Source organism: Cetorhinus maximus, chromosome 23 (genome assembly GCF_964194155.1).
Source record: "Cetorhinus maximus chromosome 23, sCetMax3.hap1.1, whole genome shotgun sequence".
Taxonomy (NCBI): Eukaryota; Metazoa; Chordata; class Chondrichthyes; order Lamniformes; family Cetorhinidae; genus Cetorhinus; species Cetorhinus maximus.
Genome location: NC_135901.1, coordinates 27,851,234 through 27,875,776, shown reverse-complemented (window position 1 = coordinate 27,875,776; position 24,543 = coordinate 27,851,234). Strand labels below are relative to the sequence as shown.

General features: G+C 44.5%; 2 protein-coding genes and 2 pseudogenes across 6 annotated transcripts in view; 2 read left to right on the top strand and 2 right to left on the bottom strand.

The window, feature by feature from the left end:
- LOC144697248 (uncharacterized) overlaps positions 1-24,543 on the bottom strand; it is a 420,900-nt gene that overhangs the window by 8,449 nt on the left and 387,908 nt on the right. The window lies entirely within an intron of this gene.
- LOC144697407 (uncharacterized) overlaps positions 1-24,543 on the top strand; it is a 456,361-nt pseudogene that overhangs the window by 199,892 nt on the left and 231,926 nt on the right. The window lies entirely within an intron of this gene.
- The window catches only part of LOC144697301 (uncharacterized), a 273,518-nt gene that overhangs the window by 148,409 nt on the left and 100,566 nt on the right, over positions 1-24,543 (top strand). The gene's annotated exons all lie outside the window — the stretch shown is intronic.
- Positions 1,045-23,457, bottom strand: LOC144698453 (uncharacterized; annotated as a pseudogene). Its single transcript, XR_013580518.1, has 3 exons — positions 23,337-23,457; positions 20,734-21,617; positions 1,045-2,721 (listed from the first exon to the last, which is right to left on the bottom strand). The product of XR_013580518.1 is annotated as an uncharacterized LOC144698453 (transcript).

The window sequence follows — 24,543 nt, the reverse complement described above, 5'->3', positions numbered from 1 at the left end:
TTTGTAACTGCTTTCTGTGAGTAACACCCAGATAAATTCAACAAGAGTCTGATGTGGGCAAATGTGGAATCGTTCATTTTGGCAGGAAGAATTTTCCCTAAATGGTGAGAGATTGCAGAGCTCTGAGATTCTGAGGGATCTGGGTGTCCTAGTGCATGAATCACAAAAGACAGTATGCAGGTACAACAGGTATTTAGGAAAGCTAATAGAATGTTATTATTTATTGTGAGGGGAATTGAATACAAAATTAGGGAGGTTATGCTTCAGTTGTACAAGGCATTGGTGAGACCACATCTGGAGTACTGTGTGCAGTGCTGGTCTCCTTATTTAAAGGAAGGTGTAAATGCATTAGAAGCAGTTCAGAGAAGGTGTACTCGGCTAATACCAGGAATGGGTGGGTTGTCTTATCGGTGAAGGCTGGACAAGCTGGGCTTGTATCCACTGAAGTTTAGAAGAGTAAGAGTCAATGTACCTGAAACCTTTAAGATCCTGAGGGGTCTTGACTGGGTGGATGTGGAGAGGGTGTTTCTTCTTGTGGGAGAATCTAGTACTAGTGGTCACAGTTTAAAAATAAAGGGTCACTCAATTAAGACAGAGATGAGGAGAAATGTTTTCTCTGAGAGAGTTGAGAGTCTTTGGAACACTCTTTCTCAAAAGGTGGCGGAGGCAGAGTCTTTGAATATTTTTAAGGCAGAGCGAGATAGATTCTTGATTAACAAGGGGCTGAAAGCTTATAGGGGATAGGCAGGAGCATGGCGTTGAGGTTCCATTCAGATTAGCCATGATCTCATTGAATAATGGAGCAGGCTTGAGGGGCCGAGTGGTCCTGCTCCGAATTCGTATGTTCATATATGTTCATAAGATCCTTCTAAACCCCACAGTCCATCTCCATGGCAACATGGCATTCTTTGGGACGTTCCAAACAGAAAAGAAAGGTAACTACCTTTTACCTTAAAAACACCCTTTGCTTCGGTGATCCTGACAAAATTTGAAACTACATTCTATTAACAAAGCTCAAAAAACATCAGCAACTTGGAAGGAAAGTAGTGAGACTGGCCAGTCCAACAGAAAGAAACCCTCCAACCTTCCCACTTCGCCAACTGTCAGAATGAACATGGTTCAGTCCTGGATGTAATTAACAGCAGCAATAACAGCAGAATCCAACCCCTGTAATCACTTGTGAACTCGCTGGTGCTTCCTCAGGCTGGATGAGTCACTGAGTCCCTTCCCACACTCAGAGCAGGTGAACGACCTCTCCCCCGTGTGAACTCGCTGGCGTGTCCACAGGTGGGATGACCTTTTAAACCTCTTTGCACAGTGAGAACAGGTGAACGGTCTCTCCTCAGTGTGAATCCGCTGGTGGACCATGAGATTCATAGAGTTTTTAAAGCCACCACCACAATCAGAGCATTTAAATGGTCTCTCATTGGTGTGAGTGCTCTGGTGTCTCAGCAGGCTGGATGACTGAGTGAATCCCTTCCCACAGGCAGAGCAGGTGAATGGCCTCTCCCCGGTGTGAACTTGTTGGTGTGTCTGCAGGTTGGATGACGTTTGAAATCTTTTTGCACAGTGAAGGCAGCTGAACGGCCTCTCCTCAGTGTGAATGTACTGGTGGAACATCAGGTCTGCAGTGCTTTGAAAGCCACTCCCACACTCATAGCATTGCAAGGGTTGCTCATTGGTGTGACTGCCCTGGTGTCTCAGCAGGTTGGATGACTGAGCGAATCCCTTCCCACACACAGAGCAGGTGAACGGTCTTTGCCCAGTGTGAATTTGCTGGTGTCACAGCAGTTTTTATAACTGAGTGAATCCCTTCCCTCACTCAGAGCAGGTGAACGGTCTCTTCCAGGTGTGAACTCGCTGGTGTGTCAGCAGGGTGGATGAATTACTGAATCCCTTCCCACACTCAAAGCAGGTAAAAGGCCTCTCCCCAGTGTGAACTCGCTGGTGGGCCAGCAAGGCAGATGAAACAATGAATCCCTTCCCACACACAGAGCAGATGAATGGCCTCTCCCCACTGTGAACTCGCTTGTGTTTCTGCAGGTCAGATGAATTACTGAATCCCTTCCCACACTCGGAGCAGGTGAACGGCCTCTCCCCGGTGTGAACTCGCTGGTGTGTCTGCAGCTGAGTCGAATTACTGAATCCTTTCCCGCACTCGGTGCAGATGAATGGCCTCTCCCCAGTGTGAACTCGCTGGTGTCTCAGCAGGTTGGATGAATTACTGAATCCCTTCCCACACTGAGAGCAGGTGAATGGCTTCTCTCCAGAATGAACTCGCTGATGTGACTGCAGGTGGGATAACTGAGTGAAACCCTTCCCACAATCAGGGCAGATGAAACGCCTTTCTCTGGTGTGAACTCGCTGGTGCATCAGCAGGTTGGATGAATCACTGAATCCCTTCCCACACTCAAAGCAGGAGAATGGCCTCTCCCCCGTGTGAACTCGCTGGTGTGTCATCATATGGGATGAACTACTGAATCCCTTCCCACACACGGAGCAGGTGAACGGCCTCTCCCCAGTGTGAACTCGCTGGTGTGTCAGCAGCGAGGATGAATGAGTAAATCCTTTCCCACACACCGAGCAGGTGAATGGCCTCTCCCCGCTGTGACTGCGTCGATGAATCTCCAGCTCAGATGGGGATTTGAATCCCGTCCTACAGTCCCCACATTTCCAAGGTTTCTCCATGGTGCGGTTGGCCATCTGTCGTTCCAGGTTCAATGATCAGTTGAAGCCTCATCCAGACACAGAACACGTCTACGGTCTCTCCCAGTTGTGAACGGTGTGATGTTTTTTCAGGCTGTGTAACTGCTTGAAGCTCTTTCCACAGTCAGTGCACTGGAACACTCTCACTCGGGCGTGTGTGTCTCAGTACTTTTATGGTCACGCAGATGTTTAAAATCTCTTCAAACAGATAGAACAGACAAACATTTCTCCTTTTAGATTCAAACGCCGGTGATATTCAGGTGCCATGAATCAAATGACTGTGTCAGGTCTGAACGTGATGTTTGGTTTGAGATTTCTGTCTGCAAATTCTTCCTTTCTAATATCCTGTAAAAGGAGTTTGCAAAATTCATCACTGTCAGTACAGGATAGATATTCAGAACAGACAATTCTAGTTTCGATGGAACATTCTTTCCCCTTTCATTCCCCCAAAGCTGTAAATCTCTGTCCCACACACTCTCCCTCCATTCTCACCCTGCTGTACCTAATATACACCCAACAGTATTGCGCTAAAAAATGTGTGTAATACAGGGTAGTCTATTACATGATTGGAGACACATGGGGCTGTGAGGGAGAACTTCATTTTGGCAGCGAGTGGTGCTGACCTTGGACCCACTGCCTACAAGGGTGGTCAATGACTTTAAAATGAAATTCGATGATCACTTGAAGGAAATAAACTTGCAGAGAAACAGGGATATCGAGGGGGAATGGGAGCAACTGGATTTCTCTACAGAGAGTTGGCGTGGTTTGGGTTGCCGAATGGACTCCTCCTGTGCCTGCTCTCTGCTTCCTGTTAGCCAGCCAATCTTCTAACCATGCCAATTTGTTATCCCCTATACCATGAGCTTTTATGCTCTGCAATAAACTTTGATGTGGCACTTTATCATATGCCTTCTGGAAATCTAAGTATAGTCCCTCCACTGGTTCCCCTGTATCCACAGCACATGTTACTTCCTCAAAGAATTCCAGTTAAGTTGATTAAACATGATTTACTTTCACCAAACCATGTTGGCTTTTCCTGATGACCTTGAGCTTATCCAAGTGCCCTGCTATAACTTCTTTAAGAATACCTTCTAACATTTTCACTAGGACATATGTTAAGCTAAATGGTCTGTAGTTTCCCACTTTGTCTCCCTCCCTTTTTGAATAATGGAGCTACATTTCGTATCTTCCAATCTAATGGGACCTCCCCCGAATCTAGGGAGTTTAGGAAAATTAAAACCAATGCAGAAACTATCTCACTAAACACTTCTTTTAAGACCCGAGGATGAAGTCCATCTGGACCTGGGCTCTTGTCAGCCCGCAGCTCCGACAATTTACTCAGTAAGACTTGTAATTATCCTGACTTCCTTCTTCACTTCCATTTACTGGTTTATAGCTGCTTCTGGGATGTTACTTGTGTCCTCTTTAGTGAAAACTGATGCAAAATACCAGTTTAATTCATCTGCCATTTCCTTGTTTTCCATTATCAATTCCCCAGACTTACTTTCATGGGAACAACGATCACTTTGTTAACTCTTTTCTTTTTCAAATATTTATTTTAAAAACTCGTGCTATCTGGTTTTATATTTCTGACTGGCATTCCCTCATAGTCTTATTTTTCCCTCCTTAGTAGTCTTTTAATGTCAATGTCTTTAAGAGAGAGAGAGAGACCTGGGCCAACCTTTCCAGAGTCTGCACCCTCCCTGGATTCACTTCCTTTCCCTTCAGTTCCTGCAAGTCAACAATTTCCCCCCAGAATGAGAAAAGAAATGGAAAGGGGGAGAAAAGAAAGTGTTTTACTCACAGATGTTGGACACAGGAGGAAGTTTTAGTCTTTGAAGCTCAATCTTCATTCACACAAAGCCCGCGCTATGATTGACTGGAGGACCAGAGACCTTCCGGTTCTCCAATTCTTCCCATTGGTGAATCCCCCACATGAAGACAATGGGGCAGCGGAAGTCTTGGTGAGCTCTAATCACGAGTTGATCGGTTGGCGAGTGGGCAACGCCATTCTCCGCACTTGCGCAGCTTCCCCTCTCCCTTGGACATGCGCAGTCCCGGGCCGCCTGCCCGCGCTGCGGATAGAGCGGTTTCCCAAGCGCGGGGGGATTGTGGGAGCTGCGGTCGCCATTACTCATCCGGAGCCCAGTCTCCAAACTCCTGGGACTTGGATGGAAAGTGGGAATGGGGGGCGCAGTGACCCCACCCTGACACAAAGTACATGTAGGTAGTCACTGGATTTGAGTGTGACGCCCCCTTAGCAAAACAGTTTGTTAACTGAAGGTAAGCATGCAGACACAGCAGGTGGTAAAGAAGGCAAATGGTATGTTGGCCTTCATAGCCAGAGGATTCGAGTACAGGAACAGGGGTGTCTTGCTGCAATTGTACAGGGCCTTGGTGAGAACACACCTGGAATATTATGTGCAGTTTTGGTCTCCTTATCTGAGGAAGGATGTTCTTGCTATAGAGGGAGTGCAGCGAAGGTTTACCCAACTGATTCCTGGGATGGCAGGACTGACATATGAGGAGAGACTGAGTCGATTAGGATTATATTCACTGGAGTTCAGAAGAATGAGGGGGGATCTCATAGAAACCTATAAAATTCTAACAGGACTAGACAGGGTAGATGCAGGAAGGATGTTCCCGATGGTGGGGGAGTCCAGAACCAAGGGTCACAGTCTGTGGATATAGGGTAGACCATTTAGGACTAAAATGAGGAGAAATTTCTTCACCCAGAGAGTGGTGAACCTGTGGAATTCGTTACCACAGAAAGTAGTTGAGACTAAAATATTGTATGCTTTCAAGAAGGAGTTAGATATAGTTCTTGGGGCGAAAGGGATCAAAGGGTATGGGGAGAAAGTGGGAGCAGGCTATTGAGTTGGATGATCAGCCATGATCATAATGAATGGCGGAGCAGGCTCGAAGGGCCGAATGGCCTACTCATGCTCCTAGTTTCTATGCTTCTATGTAACTTCAGCTGTAATGATTTAGCCAAGAATAAAATCAGAAAGTGCTTAAGACACTCAACAGGTCTATGTGGAGAGAGAAACAAAGTTAGCGTTTTGAGGAGAATATGGCTCTCTTTCTGTAAAGATGTAGACACCTGGGTGACATATTGGGGAGGGCAATAGGTAACAGAGGAGGTCTTGTGGAGCAGTGGGTAGTGTCCCAGCCTCTGAGCCAGAAGCTCCTGGTTCAAGTCCCACTACAGGACTTGACAGCCAAGGAAAGTGTCTTCACGATGCAGCCAAATAGCTTTAGTGACAACTTGTAAAACTTTCCAACACACCAATGGCAGGCGGTAAGTGTGGGAGAGATTCCTGCTCAGCCAATGGAAAGAAATTGGAGCTGCGACCATCACTATCTATAGACCCAGCCTGTAACTTGCGTGTAACAGTGTATGTTGCCACAGCAACTCAGACTCCTCGGGGGTGGCGGTTGGCTCAGTCACCTAGGTGGTGTGTGTGGATCAGATTGATGACAACAGCATGGGGATCGATCCTGGGGTGGATTCGGGATCTGCCTCCTTTCCCTGCCCGTGGTTCAGATCGTGATGCTGTGGGTCAAATTCAAGATGAAGGGAAGGGAGTTTCTCCCTCATTGAGTTCAATTACATACGTGTATGCTCACACTGGGGAGAGGCCGTTCACCTGCTCCGAATGTGAGATGGAGTCACAAAGTCAGACAACCTGCTGGCCCAGCAGCGGGTTCAGGCTGGCAAGAGGCTGACAAAATGGTTCGAGTGTGGGCAGGGATTCATCCCACTTCCTGATAGACCAGCGAGTCCATGGTTGACTGCTGGGGTTGGATGCTGCTGTTAATCACATCCAGGATTGAACCATGTTCATTCTGACAGCTGGGGTTAATAATCTCTCAACTGGGCTGGAGTTTAATATTCTGGGTAAATGTCAAATAAATCAGCTTTGTTTTGAGCACACAGTTTGTCAAGTCCTTGATGTCACTGCGATAAGAAAAGGTAGGTTTCAAACAGAGACTTAAAGGAGGAGAGAGAAGTGGAGGGGTTAAGGGAGGAAATTCCAGAGTTTAGGAACCTGGCAACTGAAGACTGAAAGAGTGTCAGCCCTGGATTATGGGGGACTCGAGTCTCTGGAGTGGGGACTTGAACCCACGACCTTCAGACTCAGAGGCGAGAGTATGCGACTGACTGAGCTCTGGTGTTCGGGGAAGTGATGTGAAGTCTCAGTTGCCTCATACTTTCTCTGTCCTTTTCCCCATTCCAGGACCAGCAGATCGAGCTGAGAAACTGGGCAACAATTAAAAGGGGCAAGAAGAAAGTTTGGACAATAAACCTCTTCGCCCAGAGAGTGGTGAGAATGTGGAACTTGGTCCCACACAGAGTGGTTGAGACAAGTAACATAGATCCATTTATGGGAAGCTGGGTTTGTTCAGGAAGAAGAAAGATGGGGCTTGATGAAGTAAAGTGGGAGGAACCTCGTGTACAGTATAAATGAGATGGACTGAATGGCCTGATTCTGTGCTGTACATTGTGTGTAAATAACTTGTATCACACAATATCTTCCACCCCCTCAGCATTTCAACATTTTTTAAACTTACTTTGAGATGAGGTGTTTTGAACATATAAACCACTCCCAAGTTTAGGTCCGGGATCTTACTGCACAAACAGCCACACTTATAAATATAGAGATAGCTGGGAATCAGAGGACAGTGGCTAAAGATCAGAAAATGGCCAAGTTCAAGCCTGTCCAGAATGCAGCAGGACGGACTGAGCAAGGCGATACTGAGCTAAAAGGGGTTCGGGTATGTACAGAATCTAATCTAATGAGGTTTGCGTACACACAGTCCCCAAGCTAAAGAGGTTTGTGTACACACAAACCCTGAACTGTAGAGGTTTGCACACACTCTAAGGGAAAGAGGTTTGCATACACGCAGACCTTGAGCTGAAAGGGTTTTCGTACGCCCAGACCCTGAGCAAAATAGTTCCAAGTCAGGATGGTGTGTCACTCAGAGGGGAACTTCCCTTCTGGTGGGCTTCCCATATGTCTGCTGCCCTTGTCATCCTAGGTGGTAGAGATCGTGGGTTTGGAAGGTGCTGTCGAAGGAGCCTTGGTGAGTTCCTGCAGTGCATTTTGTGCAGTCCTGCAGTGCATCCTGCAGTACACACTGCTGCCACTGTGCATTGGTGCTGGAGGGTGTGAATGTTTCGGTTGATGGATGGGGTGCCAATCAAGTGGGCTACTTTGTCCTGGATGAAACAGGCTCTCCAGTTCGAAAACGACTGTCTGATAAATAAAAATTGATTTAGGAAAGGACTGCAACCCAGTAAATTTAAATAATTTCAGATCGTTTGCTCTTCAAAGTTACATTGGAACAAATCACATAAGATATTTGTAGTTGAATTGAATGTCTTGGCTCCTCACTCGGACACCAGACTGACAAGGGGCAGTGATTGGGCAATAGCTGGAAACAATGAGCTGAAATGTTCTTCTGTGAGAGAAACTGTTTCTCTTTAACCCGGAATTGACTATGTCAGCATTAAAGGCAATACCAGGCTGACATTGAATATATAGCACAGAAACAGGCCATTTTTGTAAACAATGGTTTCATGGCCATCATCAAACCTTAAATTCCAGGTTTTTGTTGAATTCAAATTTCACCATCTGCTGTGGTGAAATGAACCCGGGACCCCAGGTTACCCGGGATCTCTGGAATAATAGTGACAATGGCACTATGCCATGACCTCTCAAGCTATAAATCCCTGTGCTCCAGATAGTCCATCCTAATTTTGATTGTAACCCTAATTCATCCTACTATCCTCCTCCGGCTTTTTCCCCAACTCTCCTCCCCTGAAGGTGCTGACTGTCGGGTTCAGTTTCACACTCATCTATTGCCCTCCCAAATATGTTACCCAGGTGTCAAATTCTTGACACCTGAAGTTGCTAAGGGGGCGTCACAATCAAATCCAGTGACTACCCACATATACTTTGTTCCCTTTGTCACTGCGCCACCCACCCCCACTTTCCATCCCAGTCCCAGGAGTTTGGAGACTGGGCTCCAGACGAGTAATGGCAGCCACAACTCCCACAATCCCCCGCGCTTGGGAAACCGCTCTATCCGCCGCGCGGGCGGGCGGCCCAGGGCTGCGCATGTCCGAGGGAGAGGGGAAGCTGCGCATGTGCGGGGAGTGGCGTTGCCCATTAGCCAGCCGCTCTAATCGTCATGGGGAGAGAATGGGTCCCGCATGCTGAGAGGATGTTTCCACTCATGGGGGAGTCTAGAAATGGGGATAGAGTTCAAAAATAAGGTGTCTCCCATTTAAGACGGAGATGAGTAGGAATTTCTTCCCTCAGAGGGTCGTTCCCACACTCAGAGCAGGACTCGCTGGTGTCTCAGCATGTTGGAATTCTCTTCCGCAGGGACTAGTGGAGGTCGGGTCATTGAATATATTCAAGGATGAGTTTGACCAATTTTTGATTGACAAGGGAGTCGAGGGGTTATGAGGGACAGGCAGAAAAATGGAGTTAAAGTTAAGATGAGGAGGAATTTCTTCACTCAGATGGTGATGAAGCTTTGGAGTTCTAAACCCAGAGGACTGTGGAGGCTCAATCATTAAATATATTCAAGCCAGAGATGGATAGGTTTTAGATGTTGTAGATGTGATGGGATAACGGGGATAGTGCAGGAAAATCGTGCTGAGGTAGATCAGCCATGATCTCATAGAATGGCCAAGCAGGCTTGATGGGCCGAAGGGCCTACTTGTGCTCCTATATCTTATGATCTCTTTGTCCTAGAAAGGAAGCGGCGAATGTGGATCTGTCGATCAGCATGAATCAGCACTTTCAGGAGAATTGGGAAAGTGTATATTAGGTACAGCAGAGTGAGAACGGAGGGAGGGTGTGTGGGACAGAGATTTACAGCTTTTGGGGTAACGAGAGAGTAAAGAATGTTCCATAGAAACGAGAATTGTCTGTTCTGAATTTCTGTCCTGTACTGACAGTGACAACTGTTGTGAATTCCTTTTACAGGATATTAAAAGGGGAGGATTTACAGACAGAAATCTCAAACCAAAGGTCAAATTCTCAAAGAGTCACTGGATTTATCGGGACCGGAATATGATCAGCCTTTGAATCTAGAAGGAGAAATGTTTGTCTGTTCTGTCTCCTTCAAAAGATTTTAAACATCAGTGTGACTGGAAAAGGCCCAAGACACACACCCGAGTGAGAGGCTTCCAGTGCACTGACTGTGGAAAGAGCATAAACCAGTTACACCGCTTGAAAATACATCACCATTCACAGCGGGGAGAGACTGTACACGTGTTCTCTGTGTGGACGAGGCTTCAACTGATCGTCGAACCTGGAGAGACACAAGGATACTCACACCATGGAGAAACCGTGGAAATGTAGGGACTGTGGGAACGGATTCAAATCCCCATCTGAGTTGGAAACTCATTGACGCAGTCACACTGGGGAGAGGCCGTTCACCTGCTCTGAGTGTGGAAAGGGATTCGCTCGGTTATACCACCTGCTGATACACCAACGAGTTCACACTGGGGAGAGGCCATTCACCTGTTCTCAGTGTGGGAAGGGATTCACTGATTCATCCAACCTGTACAGGCACCAGCGATTTCACACCAGAGAGAGACTGTTCACCTGCTCACAATGTGGAAAGGGATTCAGGAATTCATCTGCTCTGCTGACACACTAGCGAGTTCACACTGGGGAGAGGCCATTCTCCTGCTCAGAGTGTGGAAAGGGATTCAGTCACTTATGCAGACTGCAGTCACACCAACAGGTTCACACCAGGGAGAGGCCATTCACCTGCTCCAAGTGTGGAAAGCAATTTATTCAGTTATCCCACCTGCGGACCCACCAGCAAATTCGCAATGGGGAGAGACTGTTCAGTTGTCCTGAGTGTGGGAAGGGATTCACTCGGTTATCTAAATTTCAGGTGCACCAGCAGGTTCACACTGGGGAGAGGCCATTCACCTGCTCTGAGTGCGGGGAGGGATTCACTGCATCATCCACCCTGCTGGTACACCAGCAAGTTCACACCGGGGAGAGGCCGTTCACCTGCTCTCAGTATGGGGAGGGATTTACTCAGCTATCCAACATGCTGAGACACCAGCGAGTTCACTCCGCGGAAAGACCGTTTACCTGCTGTGAGTGTGGGAAGGGCTTCACTGAGAAATCCAACCTGCAGAGACACCAACGCGTTCACACCGGGAAGAGGCCGTACACCTGCTCTGAGTGTGGGAACGGATTCACTCAGTTATCCGACCTGCTGAGACACCAGCGAGTTCATAAGTGATTCCAGGGGTTGGATTCTGCTGTTATTGCTGCTGTTAATCACATTCAGGACTGAACCATATACATTCTAACAGTTGGTGAAGTGGGAGGGTTGGAGGGTTTCTTTCTGCTGGACTGGCCGGTCTCACGACTTTGCCCCCATTGGGCGGATGTTCAGAATACCGAGTTTCATATTTCAGAAGGATCACAGAATGAAAGGGTATTTGGAAGTTAAAAGATATTTCATTTGCATTTCTGTTTCGAACCTCCCAAAGCATGCCAGGTTGCCATGGAGATGGCTGTGCTGGTTAGATGGTTCTTTTGTATCATTTATCGGGATGTTTCTCACAGAAGAAAACTATCAGTTTGAGGGTCAAGCTGACTGTGGTAGATTGGGAATACATGAAAATCTATGACGGTAGACAGGCAATAGCTAACACTGAAGGAATTATTACATATTTACAACAAATATAGATTCATTTCAGGAACAAAACCCAACAGGAAGAGTGATACAACTATGGCCAAGAAGAGAAATTGAAGATTGCTTCAGATCAAAGGAAGAGGCTCATAAAGTGGCCAAAAAGAGTCGTAAGCCTGAGGATTGGAGCATGTTTTGAATTGAAATTCTTTTGAATTCAGCAAAGGAGGATCAAGAAGCTGAGTTCCAAGAGTTCCAAAGACTCACTACCTTCTGAGATAAAAAAGTTCTATTCTGTCTTAAATGGGCGACCCATTACTTTTAAACCGTGACCGCAATTTCCAGATTCTCCCACAAGAGGAAACATCCTCTCCACATCCACCCTGTCAAGGCCCTTCAGCATCTTGTATGTTTCAATCAAGTCGCCTCTTACTCTTCTAAACTCCAGCGGATACAAGCCCAGCTTGTCCAACCTTTCCTTATAAGACAACCCTCCCATTCCTGGTATTAGTCTAGTAAACCTTCTCTGAACTGCTTCCAACACATTTTCATCCTTTCTTAAAGAAGGAGACCAACACTGTACACTGTACTCCAGATGTGGGCTCACCAATGCCCTGTATAACTGATGCATAACCTCCCTACTTCTAACAATAACATTCTGTTAGCTTTCCTAATGACTTGATTTGCCTGAATAATTAGGTTTTGCGATGCATGCACAAGGACACCCAGATACCTCTGCATCTCAGAGCTCTACAATCTCTCACCATTTCGATAATATACTTTGTTTTTATTCTTCCTGCCAAAATTGACAATTTCACATTTTCCGACATTATGCTCCATTTGCCAGATATTTGCCCACTCACTTAACATGTCTATATCCTTTTGTATTCTCCTTATGTCCTCTTCACAACTTACTTTCCTACCTATCTTTGTGTCATCAGCAAATTTAGCAACCATACCTTCGGGCCCTTCATCCAAGTCATTTATATCAATTGCAGAAGTTGAGGCCCCAGCACTGATCACTGTGGCACACCACTCATTACATCTTGCCAACCAGAAAATGACCCTTTTATGCCAACTCTGTTTCCTGTTAGCTAGCCAATCTTCCATCCATGCCAGTATGTTAACCCCTACACAATGAGCTTTTATTTTCCACAATAACCTTTGATGTGGCACCTCATCAAATGCCGTCTGGAAATCTAAGTTAGTATTCCATTGGTTCCCCTTTATCCACAGCGCATGTTACTTCTTCAAAAGACTCCAATAAATTGGTTAAACATGATTTCCCTTTCACAAAACCATGTAGACTCTGCCTGATTACCCTGAATTGATCTACGTGCCCCGTTATAACGCCTTTAATAATAGCTTCTCACATCTTCCCTCTGACAGATGTTAAGCTAACTGGCCTGTTTTCTGTCTCCCTTTTTGAATGAAGGAGTTACACTCACTATTTTCCAATCCAATGGAACCTTCCTGAATCTAGGAAATTTTGGAAAATTTCAACCCACGCATCAACTATCTCACTAGCCATTTCGTTTAGGACCCTAGGATGAAGTCCATCAGGAACTAGCTTCTTGTCAGCTTGCAGCTCCAACAAATTTGCTCAGTACCACTTCTACGGTGACTGTAATTTTCTTGAGTTCCTCCCTCCCTTCCATTTCCTGATTTACAGCTATTTCTGGGATGTTATTTGTATCCCCTGTAGTGAAGACTGATGCAAAATACCTGTTCAATTCATCTGCCATCTCCTTATTTTCCATTATTAATCCTCCAGACTCACTTTCTAGAACACCATTGCTCACTTTGTTAACTCTTTTCTGCTTTAAACATCTAGAGAAACTCCGTTTTTCTACTTTCAGCTAGCTTTCTCTCCTAATCTAATTTTCCCCTCCTTATTAATCTTTTAGTCTGTCTTTGCTGTTTTTTATATTCTGTCCAATCTTCTGATCTGCCAGCCATCCTTGTGCAATTATATGCTTTTTCTGTAAGTTTGATACTATGTTTAACTTTTATAGTTAACCACAGATTGTGCATAGTCCCCTTGGAATTTTTCTTCCTTGTTGGAAAGCATCTATTCTGTATATTCTGAAATAACCCCTTAAATGTCTGCCACTGCATCTCTACTGACCTATCCCATAACCTAATTTGTCAGGTCACTTTAGCTAGCTCTGTTTTCATGCTTTCATAATTGCCCTCCTTTAAGTTTAAAATACTAGTCTTTGACCCACACTTCTCTCCCTCAAACTGAATGTAAAATTCAATCATATTGTGATTGCTGCTACCTCGGGGCACCTTCACTATGAGGTCATTAATTAATCTTATCTAATTGCACAATACTGGGTCTAGTAAAGCCTGATCTCTGGTTCCAGAACGTGCTATTCTCTGAAACTATCCTGAAAACATTCTATGAACTTCCCATCTAGACTTCCTTTGCCCATCTGATTTTTCCAGTCTATATGTAAATTAAAATCCCACATATTTATCGTCGTACCTTTCTGACATGCTCCCATTATTTCTTCCTTTATTCTCCATCCTACCATGTGGTTACTGTTAGGTGTCCTGTACACCACTCCCACAAGTGACTTCTTCCCTTTATCATTTCTCATCTCTACCCAAACTGCTTCTATATTCTGGTTCCCTGAAGTTGGCCATCACTCTTTATTGTGTAAATGCCATCATTAATTAACAGTGCCACCCCTCCACCTTTTCCAAGCTTCCTGTCCTCCCTAAATGTCATGCATCCTTCAATATTCTGTTAGTCTCCAAAGTCCCAGGAAGGTATTGAAAATGTCAGATTTTGTATATGGCTATATTTAATTGCCTATTTAATTTCAAGATAGAATGAAGCTGGGAGTCTGAAAGATAACGAATTGGCATGTCTACCTGGATCCAAGGCCCATGTGATTCACATTGCCATGGAGATGGGGTCTGATAGGGGAAGGATCCACAAGAAGCCATTGTAGGATCAGATTGGAAGTTCTCCTAAAAGGCATCCCTGAATTTCACAGACACATCAGTCTGCCAGGGTCTAAGAAAGAGAGAGCTGATAGAGATGGCATGTCTCTGTTTCACCACATGGGAATGTGGTTGGGACCTTGTGCTCAGATTGAAAAACCAAATTAATGAGGATTTAAAATGAGACTGGAAGATTCGCCTTGCTTGAGTTAGAGGGAGAACCTAGGAGAACCTTCACTATGAAAGACAGTTCTGGGGTTAAAGGTTGCCAGACTGGGAAAGGAAAAGAATGGAAGTAAACACTCGGGAGCAAATAATCACTTTGGACAGGTTCAAGGAGAACTAAGTGTCTACTTAAAGAAGAGTAAAGTATAACCGTGGAGTGGGATTTTTAATTGTGTTAAAAGTAAAATAGCAAAGTTATGTTTGCTTGTTTAAAGTGTATGTTGCCCACAAATATTGTGTTTCTTCGTTGTTGCTTCTAGTTTGTTTGCTGCAGTAAAAGTCATAAAACTTGAAGTCTTGTCATGAGATCCTTTAATTAGTTCACTGTGAATTTGAATTTCTTTTTGGAAATTGCTCGTGACAGTGACAGCCAGGCAACGGAGCTGAGGGCTGAATTTAGCTGCGAATAACGGGGCCTGTGCCCCAGTTGGGAAACTGCCATGGGCATCGCACTGATAGAGAGACGGGAAGGCTGACTGGAAAATGGGCCTCCAACCAATCGGGTGTGGGAAGCAGTGACAGGGGCTAATGGTGACTTGACCCCCGGGGTTCAGTGCCCCTGTGTCCAAAGCGGGGAGTCATGGGAACAAGGTACCCAGGAGCCAAAGAGAAACCATTTGGGTCCAGAATATTGTGCACATCCTTTTACTCTGGTTGTCTTTGATCTTCGAGTAATTTTCTGTTTGTTTTGTTCCCCATGTTCCATTTCATGAATAAACTTTTATCAGTAAAAATATTTGATTTTTCCAGACTTTTCCTCATAAAATTTATGCACTTTAGGGAAGGTGGGTGAGAGGGGTTGGCAGGCTTTAACAGAAAGTGAGTCCCGCTAAGGTAATTGACAAAGGAGCCAGAGGGGGAGATCAGGTTTTATTTTTCTGTTGACACACAATGTTAGAAAATGGGGTTCAGGGATTCCATCGTGATTTATTAATTTATCAAAGTTCTTTGAGGAAGTAACAAGAAATGAGGATAAAGAGAAACCTGTAGATGTGGTTTACTTAGATTTCCAGAAGGCATTTCACAAGATGCCACAGCAAAGGTTACTACACAAAATAAGAACTGGTGGTGGAGGAGGTAACATATTAACACAGATAGACGATTGGTTAGCTAACAGGAAACAGAGAGTAGGCATAAATAGGTCATTTTCGGGTTGGTAGGATGTGACAAGTGGAGTGCCACTGGAGATCAGTGCTGGGCCCTCAACCTTTAACAATCTATGTCAATGACTTGGATGATGGGACTGAATGTATGGTGGTTAAATTTGCTGATTACACAAATATGTAGGAAAATAAATTGTGAAGAGGACTTAAGGAGTTTGCAAAGTGATATTGATATATTAAGTGACTGAGCAAAAATTTGGCAGATTGGGTATAATGTGGGAAAATGTGAATGTGTCCACTTTGGCAGGAAGAATAAAAAAAACAGCATATTATTAAAATGGAGAGAGATTGCAGAACTCTGAGGTACAGAGGGATCTGGGTGTCCTGGCACATGAACCACAAAAAGTTAGTCTGCAGGTACGACAAGTGATATGGAAGGCAAATGGCATTTTCATGTTTATTGCAAGGGGAATGGAAAATGAAAGTAGGGATGTTTTCCTGCAGTTGTACAGGGCCTTGGTGAGACCATATTTTGAGTATTGTGCACAATTTTGGTCTCCTTATTTAAGAAATGACAAAATTGCAGTTCAGAGAAGGTTCACTTGCCTGATTCCTGGAATGAGGGGGTTATCTTCTGAGGAAAGGTTGGACAGGTTAGGCCTGTCTTTGTAGAATATAGGAGCAGGAGAAGGGCATTCGGCCCTACGAGCCTGCTCCGCCATTCAACATGATCATGCCTGATCCTTGATCTCAATGCCGTACTCCCGTGCTTTCCCCATACCCCTTGACACCCTTAAAGTCCAGAAATCTATGTATTTCCTTCTTCAATATAGTCAGTGACTTGGCCTCCACAGCCTCTATGAGAGAGAATTCCAAAGGTTCACCACCCTCTGAGTGAAGAAGTTTCTTCTCATCTCAGTCCTTAATGGAGTTCAGAAGAATGAGAGGTGATCTCATTGCAACATATAAGATCCTGAGGGGACTTGACAGGGTGGATGCTGAAAGAATGTTTCCCCTTGTCAGAGAGAATAGACATAGGGGATACAGTTTAAAAATAAGGGGGTCTCCCGTTTAAGACAGAGGTGAGGAGAATTTTTTTTCTCTGAGAGTTGCCAGTCTGTGGAACTCCCTTCCCCAGAGAGCGGTGGAGGCCGGGTCAGTGAATAGTTTTAAGGCTGAGTTAGATAGACTCTTGATTGACAAAGGAGTGAAAGGGTTTTGAAGGTGGGAAAGAAAGTGGATTGAGGCCACAATCAGATCAGCCATGATCTTACTGAATGGTGGAGCAGGCTCGAGGGGACGAATAACCTACTGCTCCTAATTTGTATGTATTAACCCTTTATCCCCTTTCCCAAACTCCGAAATGATTCACAGTGATAACCTTTATTGGTGGCAGTGGTTAGATTTTATTCAGTATAAATAAGACCTGACACATGCTCATGTCTGAGCAGTAGTATCAAAGTGCAGCAGCTTTACCATTACGCTCTGGGTAGAAGCACCATCTCCACGTAAATGCTCCCTGGTCTGCCCCAGATGCCATGGCACCAGTCAATGCAATATGGAAAACCTCTACAAATCTCTGTGCTCGGGGAATCCCTTCTGATATTTTTTTACAGCACAAAGTCTATGGAGACTGATTTCACCCAATCATTGCTGAGCTAACATTTGAACGGACCAATTACAAAACCTGTCATTGAACCATCTGTACCTGCCCAAGCCACATCAAACTCTCAAACAATTGGCTTCCCACGCTCCATCCCCGGTACAGGGAGTCAGCATTCCAAACCACAATTTCCCTTCCTGTCACCTGTCAACCATCCTCACCCAGAGAATAATCACAACAGGAATAAAAACAGGAGAAGTGTAACAATCAAATTAAAAATAAATGCACAGCCAGTCATAGCTTTTAATTCAGTGTTCACTAATTAGCAAGAAAACCCGAAGTAGGGGGTCCCCCAGGATTCTTACAGTCCGCACCTTGAGGAGGAGGAGAACTCTCTCTCCGACCCCTCACTCAATTTCACTCCATTATTTTCCAGTTCTGTTCTGGCCCCGCCTGGGGTAACATCTACTCAATCTTGTCTGCTCCAGAAGGAGCGCTGTGAGTTCTAGGCTACTGGTACATGAGGACATATGCTTCAAGCAACAGGTCAAGCCTGGATGTAAAAGATTCTCCAGTTCTCTCCTTACCCCTGTCCAACTTGTGGAGAGTTGTCGCTCAGTATTATTTCTCCCAAGCCCTTCATTGTCCTAATCCATAATTTATTATCCTTTTCAGTTTAGTTTTATTCACTTTTCAACCATGACTGGTGTCTTTAATTCTATCCTGACTGTTTTAAAGTCAGTTTCTCTCTGGAGTGTGTCAGTGCTCTGATCACACCAAAATGTTGTCTCATTCCTCTGGCCACATTAACAATTTCATGTCATACTGTTTGTCAAGTCGCTGTGTATGTTTGGGACACTTCCATGTATTTTACCATGAATTTACTCCTATTAGTTGCCTAACATCTAACTAACCACATTTGCAAGTACACTGGTATCCCAATAGCCTGACAGACATTTTTTGACTTTCATGTTATCTTATCTAAAGTTCATGGGGGCGATGGGAGGGGGGGAAGCGGGGGGGTGTGTGTGGTTTGAGGGGGGGGTGGGGGGTGGGTGGGGGGGTTGGTTTGCCTCAAAAGCTTTGCTGATCTCACTCTGTGTGGTCCCGATATTTCAGGTAGTGGTCAGGATTTCAACTGTGGTTTTCTTTTAAAAAAGGGTTCAGAGGCAAATGATATAAACACTTCCAAGAGAAAGCTATCGACTTATTCATCTTGTCTACACTTCCCTGAATTTCACTAGAATCTACATGGATACCAGATTGATCTATTCCACTCAACTACACCCAAGGTGAGTTATTCCAATTCCTTCACTGCCCAGTGGAATTGTAAACATTCCCATTTTATTCCAGGCATGAACATATCTTGTTTCTTTGTTCTGTCTGGGACTGTTCCCCTTGGAGCAAAGGAGGTTGAGGGGAGCTTTGATAGAGGTGTACAAGATTATGACAGGTTTACATCAGCTGGGCAAAGAAAAGCTGTTCCCGCCAAGGACGAGGGGACACAGGCTGAAGGTTTTAAGTGAGAGATGTGGGGGGGGGGATGTGAGGAAGAAGCTTTTTTTACACAGCGAGTGAGAATGACCTGGAACCCGCTGCCTATGAGGTGGTGCAATCAGAGATGATGAACGATTTCAAAAGAAAATTGGATGGGCACTTGAAGGCAATAAACTTGCAGGGATACGGGGATATAGAGGGGGAATGGGACTGACTGGATTGCTCTACAGAGAGTCAGCATGGACTCGAGGTACCAAATTGGCTTTTTTGAAGGTAACTTTGTAACATTTAACCCATGTTGGTGCAGCTGTTCAACAAAACTAACAACTTCTTAAACAAATATTTGTGACTCTTGACCAATGGGAAAAGTGTTCCTCATTTCCCCACAACAAATTGAGCCAATCAGCTTGGAGTCCCTTCTAACTGTGAACTATAACTTGTATCTAAACAGGGTGTCCTGGAACACCTGGTGCTCTGACCCCTTACCTGAACACCAGTTTTTTTTTCCTTAAAGCTACATTACAGTATCTGGAACTGAAAGAGCCAGGCGATTGAAGACTGTTCATCGTTAAGCTTACATACAGTACAATTTGGTAATATAAGCCTTACTAATTACACAAATGTATCATCGAGTTGAAGTCTAACAGTTAACACTGAGAAAGAGGCTGACTCCAGTTATTTTGCAGGGAATCCCCACTCTTTTTAGTGACTACAACGTACTGACATCACCAAACCAGGACAAGTATAAATTTCATACTCCTTAACCTTGTGTCGATCCTCAGTATGAAGTGAATCTTGGTAACATTTTCACCAATCTAATCCACATGCTGACGAGGTACAGCCACAGTCTAGCACAGCACAGTTGAATAAGTCTGTGACTAACATACTCATCACTGGACCAAAGCTCTTTGTGACTAGTACAATTCCTTCAGAGTGATTATCATCATCGTCTTCAGCCTCAGAATTCTCTGTGTCATGTGTCACTTCGAAGACCCTGATTTTCCACTTTGGGCAGTTCATCACATAATGATATTTTGAGTCTGACCTGAAATACCTGTTAATTGTTCCTTGGTCATTCCTGGGGTTCATTCACCTATTAATGCTGTTCCAATCCTGTCTTTTGTTGTGATATCCAGATCTGCTAAAGATGCTTTCACCCTCATTTGAAACCTGTCAAAGTCCAACTATGCTTCATAGGCATCCAATAGATCATCTTTCTTTCAAATCTCATCAATGAACCCGAATAGAAGATCCAAACCTTTATCAGTATCCAGCTGACAGGCATCTAGCTCACTAAATACTTTGCTTCTGATTTTACTTTTGTTGGTAAGTGACAATGCCAAGACCAGACTTTGTTTCCTCCTTGGTAGAGACGTAACCCGCGTCTACATCTCCACTTCATTCTTTCACTGGTCGTGTGGCTCAGACTCCGAGAACATTGGCGGGTAATCAGACCCTGACAATTCCCACTTGCTTTCAGCCATTTCTCACAAAAGCTACTCAGATTGTAACTTTCTGTCTGAAATTTAATTTTCCTTTAGTTTCCAGCCTTCAGCATGAAACATGCATTCTCTGTTGCCATGTTATAATCCTAACAGCCTGATGGTGAAGAAAGAAACTGGAGCCAATCTTTACTTGGTATAGATTTATTCACTGAGTGAAACATTACAGGTATATACCTCCTGACTCGACTCCACTCTATGTCAGTAAGGGTCTCTTTATCTGTGCTCAAGTAACTATCCAATCCATGATGTCCACCTGTATGTACTTAACCTCAATTCATACAATCGAAAACCTCAGTCAGAGCATCTAAAAGGTCTCTAATCAGTGTGACGGTCATGGTGTGTCAGCAGCTTGGATGAACAAGTGAATCTCTTCCCACATTCAGAGCCTCATGTGAACTCGCTGGTGTCTCAGCAGTGTCGATGTATCACTGAATCACTTCCCACACTCAGAGCAGGTAAATGGCTTCTCCCCGGCGTGAACTCGCTGGTGTTTCTGCAGGGTGGACGACTGAGTGAATCCCTTCCCACACTCAGAGCAGGTGAATGGCATCTCCCCGCTGTGAACTCGCTTGTGCAGCAGCAGGATGGTTGATTCATTAAATCCCTTCCCACACTCAGAGCAGGCGAATGGCCTCTCCCCAGTGTGAACTCGCTGGTGTCTCCGCAGGTGGGATGTATTCCTGAATTCCTTCCCACATTCATAACATGTGAACGGTCTCTCCCCAGTGTGAATTCGCTGGTGTGACTGCAGGCTGGATAACTGATTAAATCCCTTCCCACACTCAGAGCAGGTGAATGGCCTCTCCCCAGTGTGAACTCGCTGGTGTGTCTGCAGGTGAGGTGACTGGGTGAATCCCTTCCCACACTCAGAGCAGGTGAATGACCTCTCCCCGGTGTGACTGCGCCGATGAGTTTCCAACACAGACGGGGTTTTGAATCCCTTCCCACAGTCCCCACATTGCCACAGTTTCTCCATGGTGTGCGTGTCCTTGTGTCTCTCCAGATTCTACGATTAGTTGAAGCCTCGTCCTCACACAGAACACGTGTATGGTCTCTCACCGCTGTGAATGGTGTGATGTTTTTCTCAAGCTGGGCAACTGGTTCAAACTCTTTCCACAGTCAGTGCACTGGAACACCCTCATTCGGGTATGTGTGTCTCGGTGCTTTTCCAGTCACACTGATGCTTAAAACCTTTTGAAGCAGACAGAACAGACAAACATTTCTCCTTCTAGATTCAAAGGCTGATCATATTCAGGTCCCGGTGAGTCGACTGAGTCTGTCAGATCTTGACGTGATGTTTGGTTTGAGATTGCTGTCTGCAAATCCTCCCCTTCTAATATCCTGCTAAAGAAGTTTACAAAAGTCATTGTTGTCAGTACAGGATAGAAATTCAGAACAGACAATTCTAATTTCTAATGAACATTCTTTCCTCTCTCATTCCCCAAAAGCAGGAAATCTCCATGCCACACACTTTCACTACATTCTCACTCTGCTGTATCTAATATACTCCCAATAGTACTGCACTAAAAATGTGTATAATACACAGTTCTCTATTACATGATAAGAGATACATGGTGCAGTGGGGAAGAACTTTATTTCAACAGCCCGTGGTGATGACCTGGAACCCACTGCCGATGAGGGTGGTGGTTCCAGAGACAATCATAATTTCAGAATGAAATTGAATTGACACTTGAAGGAAATGGGACTGGGATTGACTGGATCACTCTACAGAGCATCAGTAATGCCTTGAGTTGTCAAATGGACTCCTTCTGATGACTCTATCACTGGAAATATATTAGGTAGCTACTGTACTGTCCTATAAGACGAGAAGGATTACAAATTAACTTTAGTACAAAACTATAAATAATATATCTAAAGTGTCCCCCATTAAGAAAGTATGATAATTTTCACACTATTATTCTGGTTTATTGTCAAGTAGGTTTATGGGTGTGAGTGTGGATGGTTCTCTCTGTGTGATTTAATTACATTTTGAGTCAGGGAGACTGCAGGATTGAAATTATCAAAATAAGTTAGGTGTGGAAATGTACTTGAAATGCTAATTTATAAACATCGATGTGGTCTTAGCATGTAAGGTGTAAAGGGAATTTGCATTTTTAGATAAGTGAAGGGTTGTTTGGATTTCAAAGGGACGTTAGGCTTTTTACAACAAGCCAGATAAGCAAGGCTAAGCAGTGTGTTTATTTTTCCCAAAGGTTACTGACAATATTGGCAACATGAAAAATGTTTATAGTATCGGAAAGGTAAAGTTCCAAAGACCTATGCAACAATGGAATTTACATATTAAAGAGAGAGAAACATATATAAAGGAGAATGAAAGTTATGTTGGGGGGCCATGTGAAATCTAGCAGGAGTGTGTGAAACAGCCTTCAGGAAGCCTCCACCCATTTGTGCATAAGTCTACTGTGTCCAGTGACTAAAGTTGGAGACAAGATTTTGGAAGTCCACTGTCAAGTGTGTACTGTGGTAACTTGCTGACTTGTTTTTTAAATTTAAAATCTATTTTGGATTGTTGCATTAAAGAGGGTGTGTAATTTAGAGTCAGGTTAATTAGGAATGTTAAGATTTGTTATAGTATTAAGTAATTGTACTCTTACGTATGTGTTTGAAATCTTTTTATTCTGTTAATAAATATGTTAATTTCATTTTTAAAATCTCTAAAGGTCTTAGTGGACTCCTTGTTTCTGAATTCAGTGCACACATCTTCTCGTAATAAATAGAAATTGCAAAACTGTTGTGATAGATTGGCCAAGTTTCTCTTGTGGATTTGGTCCACCTGGCACACATCATCCACCACGTCATAACACCCCTATCACAACATTAGACATATCTTTGCCCTCTAGCACTGTGTTCTCCAGAGAACAGAATTCTTATGAAATAAAATAAGGGACCCTTCAGACGTGGGGCTGGAGGCATGCGTGGGGGTGGAATGCTTGTGACTGTGAGAGCACGTTGTGGGGGAGCTGGGTTTCAATGTAAGATGGGGGTGGGTAGGAGGAGTCCTGAGACAATCATAGTGGGAGGGGTGATTTTAAAATCAACTAAAACTTATCTTGTTCAGTCATAGCATCATCATCCCTCTGCTGGCTGATCATTCACTTGCCGTCCCACTCGAATCACTCAAACTCACGCTGAAGACTCCCAGGATCAGTTTCCCACAGGCTATCCTAGAAATACGGGACAAAATGTAAAATAAGAAGCAATCTCTTAAAATACAGGACAGTTAAACACCCTGATATTGTCCTCTTAAATGTCAGCCATCTTCTGGGGAAACCACCCCTTTAATTGTGAACATTAGGAAAGAGACCATCCTTTTAGCCAGACAAATAAATGTGTCAAGCTGAGGGAGCAAATGGTGTCAATGTCTTTAAGAGAGAGAGAGAGAGACCTGGGCCAACCTTTCCAGAGTCTGCACCCTCCCTGGATTCACTTCCTTTCCCTTCAGTTCCTGCAAGTCAACAATTTCCCTCCCAGAATGAGAAAAGAAATGGAAAGGGGAAGAAAAGAAAGTGTTTTACTCACAGATGTTGGACACAGAAGGAAGTTTTAGTCTGAAGCTCATTGTCCAACTTCCGCATTGTGACATCCACAATGGAGCCCTGCCTGAATCAGCCAATAGGAATCACTCTGCTCAGCGGTGATGTCCTCGGGTTCCAGTCTGCAGGCCAGGTGCACGGACACAGGAGCCCCGCCCTCACCCATTGTTTCCCCTCCACCTCCACCTCCTCGAGCTAAGGTTTCCAGGCAACTGGCTGACGGCAACAAAAACAGAATTACCTGGAAAAATTCAGCAGGTCTGGCAGCTTCGGCGGAGAAGAATAAAGTTGACGTTTCGAGTCCTCATGACCCTTCAACAGAACTGAGTAAAATTAGGAGAGGGGTGAAATATAAGCTGGTTTAAGGTGGGGTGGGGGGGTGGGGGGAGAGAAGTGGGGGGTGGGGTGGTTGTAGGGACAAGCAAGCAGTGATAGGAGCAGATAATCTAAAGATGTCACAGACAAAAGAACAAAGAGGTGTTGAAGGTGGTGATATTATCTAAGAGAATGTGCTAATTAAGAATGAATGGCAGGACACACAAGGTACAGCTCTAGTGGGGGTGGGGTGAAATAAGACTAATAGGGCATAAAAGGTATAAATTTAAAAATAATGGAAATAGGTGGGAAAAGAAAAATCTATATAAATTATTGGAAAAACAAAAGGGAGGGGGAAGAAACGGAAAGAGGGTGGGCATGGAGGAGGGAGTTCAAGA